General features: G+C 43.6%; 1 protein-coding gene and 1 long non-coding RNA gene across 2 annotated transcripts in view; one reads left to right on the forward strand and one right to left on the reverse strand.

The window, feature by feature from the left end:
* DAB1 (DAB adaptor protein 1) overlaps positions 1-19,058 on the reverse strand; it is a 417,412-nt gene that overhangs the window by 241,383 nt on the left and 156,971 nt on the right. The gene's annotated exons all lie outside the window — the stretch shown is intronic.
* On the forward strand, positions 607-18,335 carry LOC121665909. The gene is made up of 3 exons (XR_006016513.1): positions 607-617; positions 14,768-14,818; positions 18,290-18,335. It is a non-coding gene; the product is annotated as an uncharacterized LOC121665909 (long non-coding RNA).

The raw sequence follows: 19,058 nt of genomic DNA on the forward strand, positions 1-19,058 counted from the left end.
AAATTAGGTGATAGACTACTACGTAAGATCGTCACAGGGTGAAAAATTTAGAGGTTTTGGGTTTGTTAATGTAGTAAACAGATAAAAGCAAAAAACATCAAAATGGAGGATTGTTGTTGTTCTCCAAACCTCCTTCTTCTACTACTCCATATTCTGCAGTAAAAGTAGTTTGGGATGATTGGACAAAAAATTCCACAGTTCCTGGCTGTATTACTAAAAAATTGGCAGAAAAGTAAAAATAATGTACATTTCTAGTGACCATTGGTTGATTTACCTTTAAAAAGGCTGTGTAATCTTGATAATTCAGCTTTCTCCTGTATTCTCTGCTTTGTGCTATGTCTGGACCACGCTAGTGACTCTTTCTCTGATAAGACTTAATAAACAACTATCAAGAAGCAGCGCAGGCTGAGAGTCCCATTTGTCTCTGGAACTCCTGGCAAGGACTTTAAAAACTCTCTCCCATCAGGAGAGGTTTGATTACAGCATGATCAGTGTCAGTGCTCCACCCTCAACATCATAGCAAACCTGACCTAATGGTTTGGCCCTTTTGGATCACCAACAATGCAGCTTGTGTCAAGCTCCTGCACTGCCCAAGTGCTGCACAGCCCAGGCTGACAGTTTCTCTCATCCCACTTCATTTTGATGCGCTGCCCAAAGCCCCCACATCATCAGGAACCACAAAGTGCCATTTTCCACATATTCCTAAGGGAGGGAGCAGGCATGTGTGTGCAGCAAAAAAAAGTCTCCTCTCCACAACACACAAACCCAAGTTTAAAACAATGCAAATCCTGTTTCTCTCTTTATGGGTCACCTTTAATCTTTTATACAAGCGCTAACTCAGGTCAAGGTTGAACCGACTTAAGAAAAGGACTCGGAGTCCTTTGAAAGAGCCTGCGAGTACAATCTTGTGTTTGCATTTAATTAATCAGCTGAAGCTTTCAAATCTGTACTATTATCTCTTTAATAGAGAGGCCCCCTGAAGGCTTTAGCAGCGAGCCCACGGCTCCCGGGGCACGCCGCTGCAAACCACCGCCAGCCGCAATTCCCGGATCCGAGGCGGCTCCGCACACCACGAGGCACGCAAACAAAAGAGCTCCAAATTTGGGAGACTAAATATTAATTGATGGTAAACAGACAGAGTTAGTGGCAGCGATCAGCTCTCCCCAGTTGCTTTCCTGGTAATGTTGTTGTTGGTTAATGAACTGTGTCTTTTCCTTTCTCTTTCATTTTTTTTTTTGAATCCTGCAGATGTCCGGCGTGCAGGAGCTGTTCCTCAGACGGCTCCCAGATGAACAGCCTGGTGAACGTCTAACTTCCCACGCAGTCTGTATTCCTCAGACACTAATTAGTGGTATTTCAGGAGCTGTAAATGATGGAAGAGTCTCCTCTTTTTTTTTCCCCCTTTTGTTCAAGACATGTTAATAATCTAAACCAGGCTGCTCCTGCCGTTGTTTCCCACCCCACTAACCCGATGCCCACCAAAATGCCTTGAGGGTCTGAAGGGCAGACAGGCAGTGCTTCACAGTGGCCTCCTGCCCAGGGGTGAGCTGCAGCTTCACTTTCTTAACAAGATAGTGAAGAAAACCAGGAAACATTCAGAAACACATCAGAAAGATGCAGCCTTGTTGATTTGTGCTCTTCATGACCCACATCCCACAAGAAGCAGCAGCTCCTGGCCCAGGTGAAAAAGTGCCAGTGAGTCACTGTGCTTTCCAGTCTTACAGGTTCTGATTTACAAGGCAACTGTGGCATTCCCATCAGCATCTCTTTTGGCATGACCCAGCTGAGACTGCCTAACAAGAGCAGACACTACTTTTTTTTGGGTTTTTTAATAACTCCACTAACTCTGGGAGAAATTCTGAGTTGGGAAGACAGTAAATATTTCCTCTGCCACACCTGAAATTTTGTAGGCGATAAAACCTGAAGGAACTACTGGAACACCTCTCCTGATCCGCATGCAACAGGACTCAGGATCTGACGACAGTCACTGACAGAGACTGCCACTCCCAAGGTAGGTAGTGGTGCTAATTTCCATTATCATCCCTATTTAAAACATAGATCTTGTTTCTAGTTTGCAGGACATTTGTGTTTTCTTGGGACCAGTGGCAGGATCAAGGTTCATTTCCCGTGGATGAGTGGATACCCCTAGGAACAGGCCAGTCCTGACGAGGACAAAGGGCTTCTGCTCCTCCTGCTGTTTCCAGTTCTGACTCCCCATCTGTCCTGCCCACAGACAGTGGGTGTTTCCCACAGCCTAAAGAAGAATTAAATGTCACCAATTTGTAGCAGAGGGGAAGGAGCAAGACAACATTAATTGAGTTAAATTAGTTCACAGGCACTTGCCTAGCAAAGCCTTTGGACATCTTCATTTCAGAAAACACTGCTCATTATTTTGGTGCTGCCACCCAAAGCATCCTCTGGCTTTGGCAGATTATCATCAGCAGTCACTCAGAGAGCCATTCCTGCATCCAAGGGTTTGGGCAGCCCTGTGGGAGGGTATTTTCCCCCCCACTTGCCCAACCTCAAGTCCCTTTCCCCCACTCAATAACCGAGCTACTTAACACAAGGAAAAGGCCAAAGGAGATTCTCTGCAGTCCTGCTATTCCACATCCATTGCTGTACTGGGAGGTACCATATAAATACCTGCAAAATGTGTTTTTCTGAGCCCGTTTTACTTTACATTGCCCAATAAAGGTCCCGTCCTTCCCCCTCAAGAACCAAGGAATGACACGATTAGCAAATTACTAAACACATGGGAGAAAAGTACCCCAAAAGAGCCTCTGAGAGCTGATCCCAACTCTTATTGAAGAGCCAAGATGTGAAATAGTATCACACAGCTGGCTAACTTTGGGATCCAGCTTCCTGAAGGACTGCATTACATCTGTGGGGTACCATGCACCCTCTGTCTCCTCTGCCACTCCCAGAAGCTGAGGGGAACCCAGGCTCCTCCAGAATAACTCCCTGCATACAACAGTGTGAAATCAATATGCACTTTAATTATTTTCTGTAACAACAGCACATCACATGATAAACAAAGCAGTTCTGAGGAAGAGATGGCTTTTTTATTGCTAACATCTAATTTATCATTCAGCCTTTCCACTAAATGGATTAAAAATAAGAACACGTGCATTTATTTGGAAGTTTCCAAGAGAAACAGCAGCAGTTAAAAGATGGAAAAATTCATGTTGGAGCTTTCTCAACCTGATATCCCCCTCTTCCATTCTGCCTGTCAGGAACCAAATGGTTTTACTATGGCTGCCTTACCCACAAAAAGAAGGAAAAAAAGGCACCTTCCTTGCCTGAAAGAGCTCCAGACTTAAGGTCAATTATCACCAAAGACAAACCCTTCTGTCATTTTCATGAGTTAGAAAAATCAAAGCAACTTTGATACCTGGCTTGTCTCCACAGCCTTCTAACTCCTGGGAATACTATCAACTAATCTGTCTGTGCTCTGTAGTTTTCCCCTCATTAGCACTACAGATTAAGGACACAACCAGCAGACCACCTTCGGGAGAAAAGCCTGGAGCCTTCACCATGTGCCCACCACGTGAAAAAATGTAGCTTCATTTCCCTGCTCTTCCCAAGAAGCCTCAAGCCTTCATTCCCTCAATCACGGCAGCTCCTGCAGGGGCTCCTCCTGCTCCAGCTCTGCCTCTTCCAGCCGGGCTTTGGCAAGGGGAAAAGAAAAAAAAGTGAAACTGGCTCCAGCTCTCAAGGAATAAATGGAAAGATGGAGCTCAGAGCAAGGGTCACGGCTGGGAATGCTGCAGGATGGGACAACAGAGAACCTGCGTCGGGAGGTGCTTCTGGATATAACACTCATCTCCACATTTTAAGTCATCAGTTCTCCCCAAACTAACACCTAATTTTGGGCCTAAATTCCTCTAAAACTTCTAAGAGCAAACATTAAAGAGGGGTAATTCTTTTCTTTTTTTTTAGCTTTGACTCCACAGGGCATCTTTGTTGGCTCTTTTTCTCCCTTAAAAGCAAAAGCTTTCAGCAAAACACAGCTTCCAGGGCTCACTGCATTACAGAGCAAGGTCAGAGGTCTCCCCTTCAAAGCAAGCCTTTTACATTGGAAACACTGGGAACGTGCTCTGCGCCAGCAAGGAGGGAAAATAAGGTTGGCTGGAGGACCACTCATCCTACATTTGTTTTCCCCTACAAAGGCTCCTGCAATGCCAAGGCAAATTACTCCCAGCCCTGTAAACCTCGACACAGATATTTGGGGTCACTGGGCTTGGCTCTTTCACCTGAGATCAGATCCCTGCTGCTTCAGAATAAAGCAGCCCCTTCAGCCACCACCAGGACACAAACCTGTCTGGCAGCTTGTGCATCCAACTGTGCTGTCCACACCACAGGAATTATTCCACGCTGAAGAAGGAGAGGGAGCAAGCGTGGTTACCACACAGAACTCAGGATCAGAGGGAGTGACATATGTGTAACCTGCCCTAGGGACGTGCAGACCCAGAATCATTATGGGATGCCCCACTAGAACTTCCCATCTCTGCAGAAAAACTGCAGAGAGCTCTGGGCACAAGGGTGACCAGAAAAACACAACATGGACATGTTACTACTAATCTCCAGTGTCCAGTGGTTGCATCCATATGTTACAAATGACTCACTGTTTCTTCAAAAGAGGTCTATAAAACGTCACTGACACGCCAAAAATCCATCACTTCCTCTTGCACTGATGACAAACATCGGTACAATCACTTTTGGGGGGAGGAAATAAAATAATAATTAAAAGAAATAGATGAGTCAACCCCAAAGTAATTCTGTCAACACATTAGTCCTTCATTTAGCAAGGGAAAAGACACTGCTGCACTCTCCTCTCCTCCAGGTGACAGCAAGCTAAGCAAGCACTGCCAACAGTGAATATATTGTCCAGACACGCAGCCAAGTAGAAGATGGGAGGAGGTAGGGCTTGTCTAGGGTGGCAGAGCAGTAACAAAGCCTTGCCAGCAAAGTGCTTTAATGGGAATTTCTGTTTCCCTTGGGAAAGGCCTAGTCATTTGATTGCCAAAAAAATATTTAAGGATTACTACCCAAAATAATTTCTTCTGCTACTGTACCATATGTTTGTGGCTCTTACCAGGCTTAAAAAAAAATAATTACATACTCATTACTGTAAGTATGGCCAGTTGCAACTGAAATATTAAGCTGTCAGACAATTCCCACTGCAGCCAGTGCCTTGCAATCCCCTGTTGGAGATGCTGCATCTCATCACAGCTCGTGCAGCATGTGAGGCTGCTCCAGGACCACATTTTGCCCAGGTGAATTATGGTGCACTGAAACACATCACACCCAAGTGTCAGGCTCCCCATTTACACAGGAAATTCAATTTAGGTTTAGGGGTACATATATTCCTTTTGGTTTAGTTCTCTACCTCACTAAAACCAAGAAGAGCTGATTGAATGTGCAGAAAACCTCAGGCTGCTCCTAAGAGCCAGTTCTTTGGTGCAGTGAAATTTCCCCTGGTCCCCATGGCAGCTGCTCCTCACCCTCTGGCCAGCGGGTGCAAACAGGCTCTGTAAACCCCAACCCCACTGCCAAAAACACAGGCACCACAAGCAGCTGTAGGACTGATTCAATTACTGTAAGGAAGACAAAACCCCTGCCCACTGCCTTTACTCCGTGCTAAAACCCTGCAGTCGTGACTGCACCAAAAAGAGAGAACACAATTATTTATCTATTTTGTCACCATTTATTACTTTGCTTTTGAAACTTCAGCACACCTTAAAAACCTAAAACTGCAGGAAATGGCTCCAGCTCTGAATGGCAGCTGACTTGCAGAATGGCTGAAGAATTGAGTTCCCCCAATGGAACTGGGTACCTTGGCTTGTTTTTTTCCCCCCCCCCCTCTTTGTTTTTCACAGGCTAATTCAAGAGCAAAAGCTTTATGTTCCTGCCCATTTGTGCCTGGTGCTGCACTAACACAGAACAAAGCCCTTGCTCCTGACAGTGCTGCTCAGGAGGGACCTAAGAGCAAGTGGAGTAAGATTCCACAGTAGGCAGTAGAACAAAGGAAAAACCGGTATTTATTGTATTTATTTGTGTTGTAGACACAAATGCTGGTTTTCAGAAGAGAAGTAACAGGTTCTTTTGCAGATGCACATGGAAATCTCCTCCCTGTAACAGATTTTAGAAGGTGCCATAAAATATTGATTTGACATTGGGTTGGTATCCCAAGAGCTCCCATGACAGCAAGCTGCAAATCCAGGACTGTGTTCCTACACTCCAAAGCAAAGGCCAGTGCTCCAAGGCAAGTCTGTTTAGCCTGAAGAAGAGAAGCCTAAGATGAGATGTTATCAATGTGTATCAATACCTGAAGGGAGGGTGCTACAGGATGGAGCCAGGCTCTGCTCCATGATGCTGAGCCATGGACAACAGGGAGAAATTGGAACACAGAAAATTCCACCTGAACATAGGAAGAAATTTCTCTCTGTGAGGGTGACTGGAACAAGCTGCCCAGAGAGGTTGTGGAGTCTTCTTTCCTGAAGATATTCACTCCTGAGTGATGTGCCCTCAGGACCCTGCTCGAGCACAGAGTCAGACCAGATCACCTCCAGGAGGCCCTTCCACCCTGAACCATTTCTGTGACTCCATGAAGACAATTTTGATCGAGGTGATGGAATTTTTCCCAAAGAACACCACACATGTTATTTCCTATCCCTCAGAAAGGTCTCGGCTTTTTGTTGGTTGTTTTGTTCTATTTTTCCTTAAGAAAGCAGCCAGAAATGGTGATGTTATCTCTGGATAGAGAAACACAAAGATCTTGCGTTCTGTTTCCAGCTGGATAATCTGCCAGGCCATCAATACCCACTAAAACATTTAAAACAATTTATATACTCTTTATACTCTCTAAAAAGGAAACAGCCTTTAAAAGCTGAGTTACACTCTATAATTACTCTAATTCCCTGCATCTGGCATTCAGAAGAACCCAAATTAAACACCACAGAGCACCTCAAGTGCATCCACGGAGCAATGAAGGTGGAATTAACTCCAAATTAAATGGGACATCTTTGGAGACTGTCATACCACTATGCAAAGCACACAGATTACAAATATTTATATTATTGCATGGATTATTCCTCTTAGGGCAAGGTAAGTATTGTGAGAGTTTGCTTCAACACTTAATAACTTTACTTAGACTACAGAAACGCTTAAATTAGAAAATTTAAACACCATAAATATGGGAGAAGTTCTAGGCTAGATCAGCTCCAAACTCTGCAAATTGGAATTTAATCATTAATCTTCTGGTGAGTAAAGACTTTTCTTCCCTGCTGATAGAGCAAATGCAACCAGGAGGACACACACAGCCACTACTGCTCTGACCCACTGAACACCTCCAGCACGGTGAGATTAGGAGCCGTTGTTAAATTCAAAGTGTGCGACTAAGGGAAACTGCAGAGAAATTCTTCTGGGGTTACTTTAGATGTGCTACATCACACTGTAAAGGATTTAGGAAGGATCTGCTGTGCTCTTTATCCTCAGTGCAATACAGCCAGAGACCCAAACACCCCACAAGCAGCAGATTTAAGATGTGAAAGCAGCACATCCAAGGTGGGTCATGCCAGACCCACACGCTGCCTCTGGTCAATTGATCTGTGTGGATGCAGAAGCCTTTTCCCAATAATCCAGTGTCAGACACCCAGAAACGAGGAGGATTTCTGCCTACAGAAGTCAGATTTACAGGCCTAATAATTTACCCCACGAGCTTAAAATCGAACTGGGCTGATCTTAGTTCGAAGACGTGAACTCCACTCACTGTGCAGCTGCATCACAACACCTGGAAAAGCACAACTGCACCTAAGGAAGCAGGACAGTCTGTTTGAAGGATGCACCCAGGAGCAAACAATGTCTTTGAGCTGGCAAGAAAGACAGGCAGGATGCAGAGAAGATTGCACCTGCTTCCCATCACCAATCTACAAAAGAAATTGGGTGCTCAGGATCTGAGGCACGTGGCAAGTAAGGCATAAGCCACACAGATGTTTAGCAAAGGGCAATCCACTACCACCTTCATGGCATGCCCAGGGCTCTGCCTCCTTGTCATCTGTCAGAAGAGGACAGAGGATGGGAATTCACCCTGCTCCAGCTTGGAGTTGTGCCACAGCTGGCAGCTGCTTCACCAAAAAAAGAAAGGAATAATGTATCACTGAGAAGACAGAAAGTCACACTTCTGCACCTGGGAGAAGTGCTGTGAGTCAGGTGAGTTGTACTGGAGCCACAGAACAGCCTGGTCACAGCAACCTGCAGCATACCTGAGCTGATCAGATTTGCAAATGGTATTGATCTATCTGCACGGTGCTCTATAAACAGCCACCCTACTCCTCCCCCCCAGAAACAGCAGCAGCTAAGATATTCTCAGAGGATAAATAGCTGAGAGGAACGATCTGGGAGATGAATTTACATTCAGCCAGTACAGAAATCTCATTCTAAGAGTCTGGAGTGCAATTATAGCATTTCTTCTTGATTCCCTCTCCCTTTGCAAGACGGTGGCAATTGTGTGTGGGTAACCAAAGCCATTACAACAAATTGGTTAATTTTAATGAATATCTAACAACACAGCACAAGTGAGTGTGAGGGCAGTACATAGAAAGGGTTCAAGAGCTCAGGAGAACAACTGGCTGCCCTCTGCCACACATTGCCTGGGCCTATAGCCAAGAGCAACACAAGCCAAAATGTGACTGCAGAGGTATCCTTAGCTGAGTGTCAGATTATTTCAGCTGATTTAAATGTCACTCTGCTACACACACTTTAATATATTGTTTGCTGCAATGCACTGATGATAACATTTGTAATGAAAGCAGCAGCATCATCCAACTCCCTGGCTCATCTGCTCCTTTTCCATCTCCTCAGTCTACAGCCATGGAGGTTATTTTCCTGCATCTTTTTACATTTCATTCTTTGTCTGTCCATAGGCTTATCTTGCTTTACCATAAATTGTGCAGCCTGCTTATCTGTCTGTGCTCTTAATCTATGGGATGGATCCCAAAGTATTATAGGCTGCTTACCTCCTCAGCTCCAACTCTTTGTTTCCCAGTTCTATATCACTATATATAAATATTTTTTATCCTGCTGCAAATTCCCTTTGCCAGGTATTAACACAGGAAGCTTTTACAATTCCTTCTGTTGTCTCTGTGCTGATAATTCTAAATTGCTTCAAGTCTTCCAAGGGAAATCCTAATCTCTGAAGTACAGACTAAAGACACCTGCCCTTCTCAGCTGCCCACAGAGGATCAGCCTCTAAATGTTCCCAGGTCTAAAGATGCTTCACCAAACTCCCAGCACATTTTGACTCTCTTCTAGCTACAGACACAGGTTCCTGAAAAGAATTCATTCAATTCTGCATGTGATTATGTAATTCTGAATGAATATTCAGTTACCCCAATTCAAACCAGTTTCCCATATTATATCTTATTTAGGCTCTTAGGGATTGTCTCTAAGTCTCCCATTCCAAAGTCAGATTTAAAAGCAGATTTTTTTCTAGGGCCTGTTTATAAATGTATTCCCTAAGGGTCTCTGAAAATCATCCGTGCCTTCCCACACCTAAAACAATGCAACTCTACAGTTTCTTCAATCCAAGTCATTTACATTAATGCTATCTCTTAAGTTTTCCAATACTTAGGACTGTAATTTCTGGTGTGATTTCTCCCACTCCATCCTGCTTTCTAGCTTTCAAAAGCTCAGAAATTTACATCTGTTTCTTATGGCATACATCCCCCATTTCCCTGGCAACAAAGAGCCAAAGAATTATTGTTTTTTATTTAGGTGTTAAGCAATCAAACCAGTCCTACTCTGCAAAGAGTACATGCACATGTCTGTGTTGCATCAATGGAGTTACACAGTATTTCACCCTGGCCTTAGTTAGTAAATAACCTTTACAAGTTCTTGAAGCCCTGACATTTTACATTCAAGGATTTGACAAATGTCTTAATATTTCCATCTATCTTTTATTCACCTTCCCCCCAGTCTCCACATCTGCTTTCCACATCATATTTATTCCTCCTCTTTGCTTCATCATCTTCCTTATCAGTGTCTTTTATTCTTGATACATGCTTTATCTGTACCGTGATTATTCTTATTTTTCCCTTCTTCATTTGCATAGAAGATATTTTAAATGGCTTTAAGCTACCTGATGGAATAAACTCAAAGCAGTTCAGCATAAGGCACTTTATGTCCACTAGCTCTGAGCTTCTGTGTTATATTCATCACATCTCAGTCCTGTTCATCTACACTTCCAGACTCTTTTCTAGGGAATTTACAACCACAAGGAAGACAAATAAGGACATGTATCTTGTATTCACCCACCCAAAGCATTTACAGCCATTCACCACCACACATCTAAACATCAATTGATTAAATTACAGCCAGAGATACCCTCTCACCTCTCATCCAGTTGTGTCCAGGCACTATGGAAAATGAAAGCTCAGCTGCTGCCCCAGATCTGTTTGCACAGCTCCCCGGGGTGACCCATTCCCAGCCTGTCACCCTGTCCCAAAGGTGTTTTACAGCAGACAAAGTGAGTTGGACAAAGATCAGAACTGGCCTCACACTCTCTGGGGATCCCTGCACCTGTGCAGGACCCTGACCCCAAACACGAGGCACAGGGTGTGTCACAGTTACCCCTATCCCATCGGGAGACATCACAAACAAAAAACCTCTCGCAGAGGGAGCCTCAAAACTGCAGGGGGTGAAAACCAGGCAAAGCTGAGATGGAAGTGGAAGGGAAAAAGGATAAACGAGCATCTCAGCACACCAAATGCCAGTCACAGCCCATCATCTAGAGAGATAGCACACAGCACACTTGAGGACACATTTCCTCCACAAGGGGTTTACATCATTTTTTTTTTTTGACTTTCCACTAGAGGATGAGCTCCATCCTCTAGAACACCAGGTGAGCTCCGGGCTGAGCACACAGCTCACCAAGTATCAGCATTCATGTTCTCTCTGAGCTCCAGGTCAGCTCTCACCACAGCTGGCAGCATAAACCACATCCCCACCTGCAGCTTCCTTCTCAAGAGACTTTTAACCACAGCTGGGGCCACCGGCCTGTGAATGCCACTAAGCTGATCACCCACCTGTAGCACTCTGGAGGATGAAGATGAAACTATTTCAAAAAATACAGCTGTTATGGGGGAACTGGGCATCATCAGCATCATTTTCCAGTTAACAGTTCAAGTGATGTACTTGCTGCCCTAATAGATGCTGCCACAGCCTGTCTATGTGCACATAAATTAATTCACCAGGTTCAGAGGAGGTTCTTCATCACCATCTACCCGCACAAAACACATTGACTGAAAGACAGTCCTGCAAGGATGGAGCCAGAGAGCATCTCTGCTGCTGGATCCAGCCCAGCTAATATGGATTACACTCACCAGCCATCCAAACTAAATTCACGGATGCTTGTACGTCTAAGGACCCTGAAAATAGGGTACTAAGTGGACTACAACGTTTCATTGAAGCCATGACTTATTTTCCAACTCATAAAACCCAGAGGGTCTTAGTAGTCCATGCAGGCAGGCCTGTCAAAATGTTTCCATACTGCCTGAAAAAAGTGTAATTGCCAAACAGCTTTTTTCTGGGGCGGAAATTCAGTATTAAAACCACGTATTACCCAAACACAGTTTCCAAAGGAACTGGGGGTTTCTAGTAGTCTAATGACTGTCTCCTAGAGTTCATTTTTCACTTTTCAGTAATTGGTTTTTCAGTTGCATTTGCATAGAGTAAAATTCCATAGCCCATTAAGTTAATCACAAGATGAAGTTAATAAGCATGGACACACAAAGACGTACCTAAGCCCAGATCAATTTTGGAAGTGGTGATTTGAAGTTGCAGCAGAATAACTCTTCCTCCAGCCTGCCAATTTGATAGGTAAAGGATGTGTTTTAAGGAATTGAAATTTTACACTGCTGAGAACAGCCCATAGTTATTCAATGTAACTTCTTTTGAAGGGGAAAAAAAAAAAAAAAGGAAAAAAAAATCCAACAGGAAAAACACAACACACTTTGAGATGAGGATTTTAGTGACAGCTCAAGTGGTTTAAGCTGCAGCTTTCCCCTCTCCATCCTCCACCCAACAGCCTCCCTGGTGCAGCAGGCCAAGTGCATTAAGGAATGACGCCCTCCATCCTCCAGCTCCACACAAGTACCACTCTTCAAGGGCTCTTACCCCCCCACATTTCTGATTACCCACCCCATGGAACTCTCAATATCAGCAATACCTCTCTCCCAGCGGGCTCCTTCAGTCCAGGCTTGGATTCCCCATTTTCCAGCCCCATCCCAGCCTCCAAGTGGCCACATGCACAGTGTCACTTTATGTTTCAACCTAGCAGGCTCCAAAAGCTGCCTACAGAGCACAAGCAGGTTGTCCAACCCTGCCCAGGGGGCTGGAGCCACATCCCTGCCAAGCTCAGAAGGCGCACGCCTCCCTGCCCTTAGAAACCGGGATCTCTCCATGGAAAGTTTCCACTTTGCAGAATGGTTCTGTGCCGCCGGCTTCCCATCTGCCTGCCTGGAAGGCTTCACTCCATCCTGTTCTTCAAAAATCAGGGTTTTTGTTCTGCAAAGCCATGCCTGGGAAAAAAAACCCCAGCCTTTTCCTTCTCTCTCTTTTGTTTTTTTAATACTGATGAGAAAGGGAATTTAAAAAAAAAAAAAAAAAAAACAAAAAACAAACCCCACACCCTTTCTCCCATGTGAAAAAGGGATTTCCACTTTCTGGCAAGGTCTATATGGAAGGACTCAAACAGAATAGATGATGTCAGAGCTTAAGAGCTTTTGGGATGATAGTTTTGTGGTGGCAGAGCCACTCTCTTTTGAAGCTTAAGGATTTGAACAAAATTATGGGAATGTAGCCAGAGGCAGTTTGTTCAGTGTTGGCTTTAGAGGGGTGGGGACTTGGCAAACAAAAGAGAAATCACAGCTTTTGTCAACAATAATATAGATATTTGAAGGTGTTCTCTTTATTTGGAGGTCTTGTTGTTTTTCTGGTGATCTGCAGAGTGATCTGTTATTTAAAATACATAAAACAGCTGAAGAATGGAGGTGTTGTTTGGTGGAAGGTGCATTCCCCCTGCTGGGAGGAGCACCAACCACTGATTCAAGCTCTCTGCCTTTTCCTGGAGCTTCAGTGGGATTTGGCACAGGTTTTCCCTTGAATGCCATGGCCACTCTATTTCCCCGCAACTATTCCGATATGAAGCCTTAATTTTGTTGTTGTTTTTGTTAATCATGACATCATGGGTGGAAACAGGGCAAAGCAAGCAGCCCTGGAGGGAAATAAAAATCAATCCAAGCTGCTCATTAAAAGGTAAACCGTCAATAATCTTTGTCAGGCCTTTTTATCTGGGGTTTTAGCACAGCGTGATCCCTAAGGCAGGATGTGATATTGAGATTTAAGATGGCTCCGACTTTTCACATCTCCATCAGGAAGATTAACTCCTTCAACACAGGCTGAAGTTACCCTGATTCTAATCAGCACATAAAAATGGCACAGGATTAAAAGGGATCATTTTGTAGCAGTTTTTTCTGTATCTGTGCTGACAGAAAGGGGAAAATCAGCTTCTGAACTTGATTGAAATGGTGCCAGTCAGAAACAGCTCCACAGGCAGAGCCCTCCACAATGAAAACACAGACCAAAATCTGATAATTTTATTCTTCAAGCATTTATATTTATAAATAAAAAGAAGAAATATCAAAGTGAACATGTGTGGGGTTTTCCTAACACTTCAATTTTTTTACATTAATAACTTTCTCTCTAATTTAGGCAAACATTAATGAAGTTTATTTATCTAAATCCTTGGTAACAAGTCTTAAATTTTTTTCCATCAATTTTCTGGGAACTAAGCCTCCAAAACACAACTTTGTTTTCAAAATTAGGATGAACTCTTGTCAAACGATTAACATTGGGCTAATTACAGAACCAGTGATGGCTCATTTCAGAGGGAACAGTGTTATTCCTTCCTTTTTCCACATAAAATAAGCTTCCCAAAGAAACAATTACTGTGTCCTGGATCACAGTGCTTTAGCAGACTACCAGCTACCTTTGCCTACATCTTCTCCATGGATTTACTGCACTGGATAAAGTGCCACTAAAAACCATGAGGTTTGGGATTTTTTTCCTCTACAAAAGTTTTAGTTTGGGAATTTACCAGGCAGGTTATGGAAAGGCATGACTAGAGCTCACACAGTTCAAGTCCAACCATTACCTGGTGCTTCAACCAGGCATTTCCACATACAAATAGAGTAACAACTACACCTGGATGCCACCTGCTCAGGACTCCTTGGAATAAATATCTCAGTGCATGTGAAAAAAACCCCCACCTTTATTACCTGCATAGCTCACCTGAATAGCAAAAATGGTTCAATAGGTGTAATTATATCCCTGCAAACTGGTTTGCTAATGGGATGAGCCCAGGATGTTGGCTGTTTACGATGAAGCCATCCAGGATCACAGGAAAGAGTTTCTTTTCCCAAAATCCCACTAACTCAGCACGGTGACACACCACAAAAGGCAGCACAGCCACCTTCAAACCTCCTGCAGGTGCTGTGTGCCAGAAGAACACATTTATGGCTTTTGTGCAAGTACAGAGCAAGTGACCAAAGAGCCCCCACAAACAAGACGGGATGGCTTCAAACAGAGAGGGCAGGGTTAGATGGGATATTGGGAAGAAATTCTTCCCTGTGAGCTGGTGAGGCCCTGGCACAGGTTGCCCAGGGAAGTTGTGGATTTCCCCATCCCTGGACATGTCCAAGGCCAGGAGGGGCTTGGAGCAACATGGGATAGTGGAAGGTGTCCCTGCCCAGGGCAGGGGGTAGAACTGGATGAGCTTTAAGGTCCTTTCCAACCCAAACCATTTTGGGATGCTGTGAAAGCCATGTCCCCTTTCACAGGGGCAGAGTGCACCTGCCAAATACAGATGTGTCAGTCAAGTGTGATGATAGCACTGAATTTTCTGGGAACCTCCAGCTCTTTGACAGGGGAAAGCAACAGAGGGAAAGCAAAAACACTTCATTCTCAATTATGAAATACTTTTAGAAAAATACAAGGAGCTGACGCTTGTGCTTTATCATCATCCTGCAGCCAGGTTTGCTTTGTGTGATGCTTGAACTCCAGCAGCAAGGTAGGATTTAAAATAAAACCCATCATGAGCACACAAGCTTGTGATAGAAAACCCTGGTTTTGCAATATGGGTTTTAAGTGATCATCCTAAAATGACAGAAGAAAAACCCACAAAAACAACACAAAAGAAATACAGCTTTACAAGAACAGTGGTGTATTTATATATATATCAGAGACCTCCACTGTTTGGAAAAAGCCAAACCAAACAAAACAGTAAAATCAATCAACACTGAGGTACGTGCTTGCCTTAATCAACACTTTTTATTTTAGCTCATCAGTTTGAATAGAGACCCAAAAGTGTGCTGAATTATTTAGCTTGCAACTGCTGGCTAACATATGAGGAAAATAATCTGCTGTATTTACAACACTGAATAGGTTCTGATTTTCCTCGCTACTTTTCTTGGGATGCAAATGTTAAAAAAGAAATGCAAAGCTTGATAATGTTTTGTTTGGGACTGGAAAGGCCTATATTTAGAAAGGTGGGAAATCTAGTTGGGCTAAAGGCCTTGGCACACATCCACAGGGATGGATGCCCAGCCTAGAGATGGACACCATCATTTCCCTGGGGGAACAAGAGGCAAGTGAATGGTATAGAAACAAGACTCTCCACAACAGCACGTGCCATGCCAGGCAAGTGAAAATGCTCCAAATTCCACCTCTCTTGAGCCCTGCAAAACCTATGTTTAAAAAAAAAAACAGTGACAGAAAACCAGGTTTCACTGTGGTACCTAAACACAAGTACTCAACATGACTTCCATAGAGTCACCGACTCATTTAGGTTGGAAAAGCCCTTTAAGGCCATCAAGCCCAACTGTTCCCTCAGCACTGCCAAGGCCACCACTAACCCACATCCCCAGGTGCTACATCCAAACATTTTTTAGATCCCTCTAGAGATAGGGACTCCACCACTGCCTTGGGCAGCCTGTGCCAGTGCTGGCAACCCTTCCAGTGAAGAGATTTTCCCTAATCTCCCATCTAAACCTCCTCTGCCACAAACTGGGGTTGTTTCCCCTTGCCCTGTCATTTGCTAAATGTGAGAAGAGATCAACTCTCACCTGGTTCCACCCTCCTATCAGGGAGTTGTGGAGAGCAAGAAGGTTTTTATTGGGAAATATTTCACAGGAATCAACTGTGGGCTGATCAAACAAGCAGTCAGCCAGAAAAGGCTACCAGAGGTATGATCCTGGACCAGCTCCAGGTATATTACAAGAAACACAGGCAATGAGATCACATTAAAAAAAAAAAAATCCTGTGAATAAGGCAGCCACCAGAAAATGTATGTGGTGCTCAGTTTGGCACCTGGGCAAGTGCAGCTGCCAAGAGAGCAGGAGTGCCTGGGATCTCTGGGACAACAGACAGCTGTGTTTCCATCAAAAAAATGTCATATTCAGGCACAGCTTGAATCCAGATCCTCATCTATGATAAGTTGCTATAAATACATAGTGCCAGGCAACTGAAATCAGACTCTGCTGCAGTGACATCAACTGAATCCTGGCCCTGTGTACCAGGGTGGGTATGAAAAGGACCTTGGAGGAAACACAAAAATAAGAAAATCAGTGTGCTACACATTTCTATAGTCTGTGAAAACCTCAAATTGTAGGAAAAGAGATGCCCAGAGCACTTGACACAGTTCAGAAGTACCAGGAAGAATTAGCTCCCTTCGTGGTGGCAAGCACTGAATACATTTGGTGGAAGTGCTGTAGAGTGTGGAGGGAGAAACTGGAATCTCAGGCTGATGGACAATCCCACTGCTGCTCACTACTGATGCTGTGGAATTCATCTGTTAATCAGATATAGTAATTTTTCATGTAATGCAGGCCCTGAAAGGGATTGCATTTCAAGCAAACAGCTCATAAAGCCAGAGATTTCTATCTGTGACTTTAACCCACAGTTTATCTCCGTCTGAGCTCGCATTATGGAATGCAACAATACCAGTGAGCAAATGAATATCTTAACTTTGACATTTCGGATGAATGTTATGTTGAAAATCGGGCATCTTTGCCTGAGAGGTTTCTGGAACACTCAAAGTACTTCCAGCAAGTTATTCCATAAACTATCTACCACACCATATGTTTGCTGCCTACAAGTCTGGGCAGGAAATGTCCAGTAGGAGCCACATCTGAAAGGAGGAAGAAGCAGCAGCCAACAGCGCTCCCGTCACTAATCTGCATTTGCAAATGCCACATTGGAGTTGGCAAATGAAGCATTTCAAGTGCAAATAGCTGTGAAGGCATTTGTATGTGGCACTGGAGTGATGGGGAGACGCTGGGTTTGTTCCTGTTTCATTTTCCTGAAGTTACCTGGATGCTGGTGGAACAAAGCCACTTTCCCCAGGATTTTTTAATATATAGTATATATTTTAGTATATAAAGATGATGCTTACATGGAAAAAGCCCATTTCTCTCCTAAATGCTCATTTTGAAGCACAACTACTTAGAGTAATTATAATTGCTGTGATTTTTGAGCACAAACACTTATCCTGTGAACAATTACAGGCAAACGTCTCCCAGCAATATGGTCCTACAAGTTTAAAGCACACGCATTAAACATGATTCTAAAGTTTATAAAAACATATGTATATGTTGTACATATAAGAATATATACAATATGTTTCCTTTACAAAGTCATTTTATATCAAAACTGACTTTAGAATCTGCTTATGTTTCAAAAAGCCTTAATTTTTAATATATTTACACATTATACAGTGTATAATGTCTGCATTATATGTGTGCAATTAGATCACATGCAAGATGATATTAATGGTTGGATTTGATGATTTTAAAGGCCTCTTCCAACCTCAACTATTCCACAATACATTTTCCAGTAGCAAATTGATATAAATAGTCTAAGACTGGGATAAATCGACACAGAGATGAAATATTATGATCTGGGCTTGCATTTACAGGATGTAATTCCCATCTGATGAAACGGAGTTTCAGAAATGCATCTCTGTCACTTATCATTAACACTGACCAGACATAACCCCAAGATTATGCTAATAGAAGACAACATTCAGTTAGCACACAGAGTGCTCTCTAATCAAAGCCCACACAGTATTAGAGAAGTTTGAGATTATTTTTTTCCCCCTGTTCCATGTTTCTATTCTGCAGAGAGATTTGAGCAGCCTGGGATAGTGCAAGGTATCCCAGCCCATGGCAAGGAGTTGGAATGAGATAAGCTTTAAAGATTCCTTCCAACCCAAACCATTCTGGGATTCTATGATTCCATTAAAGAAAATGTTCCACTTTTACAAGATCTCCTTTTAAAAACCAACATGCATCCTTTGGCTGATCAGCAGTCAATAATGCATTCCCAGAGGACACTGCCAGACCATACTGATACAGTAAATTTCTCTCTTCACCTACATGTTCACCTTCATCCTACCCAACAGGACCATCAATCTAATTAATCTGCTAAGGTATTTTAAACATGAAATGCACTTTGGCCATGGGATGTTTTCTTTGTTGAACCAAAGTATTTTCTTGATGCCACTCAAGGGTCTGTTACAATAGGATAGGGGGTGGTGGTTTTAAACTGAAGGAGGGTTGATTTAGATTTGATATAAAAAGTTTTTTTTACAGTAAGGGTGGTGAAACACTGGCACAAGTTACCCAGAGAGGTGGTGGGTGCCTCCTGCCTGGAAGTCTCTAAGGTCAGGTTGGGCATGGATCTAGTGGAGGGTCGGTCTCCTTGCTCACTGCAAAGGAGTTGGACCAGAGGGCCTTTAAAGGTCCCTTCCAACCCAAACCATTCCCGATTCTGTGATTCCAAAGACCTCATTGACAGGTGTTGTTTTCCCTCATCCCTCAAATGGTTTCCAACATGGGACCCCCAGGATGGAGCAGACAGATGAGGCCCAGGACTCCAGGAGGGAGGCAGGAGCTCTGGTTCCCTGATCCCAAATAAGGATTTATCTCCAGAGGGATATTTTT

The sequence above is a fragment of the Corvus kubaryi genome, unplaced genomic scaffold, assembly GCF_017639235.1.
Source record: "Corvus kubaryi isolate FWS band 111438036 unplaced genomic scaffold, C.kubaryi_AGA036_p1.0 37334, whole genome shotgun sequence".
In the NCBI taxonomy this organism is placed as follows: Eukaryota; Metazoa; Chordata; class Aves; order Passeriformes; family Corvidae; genus Corvus; species Corvus kubaryi.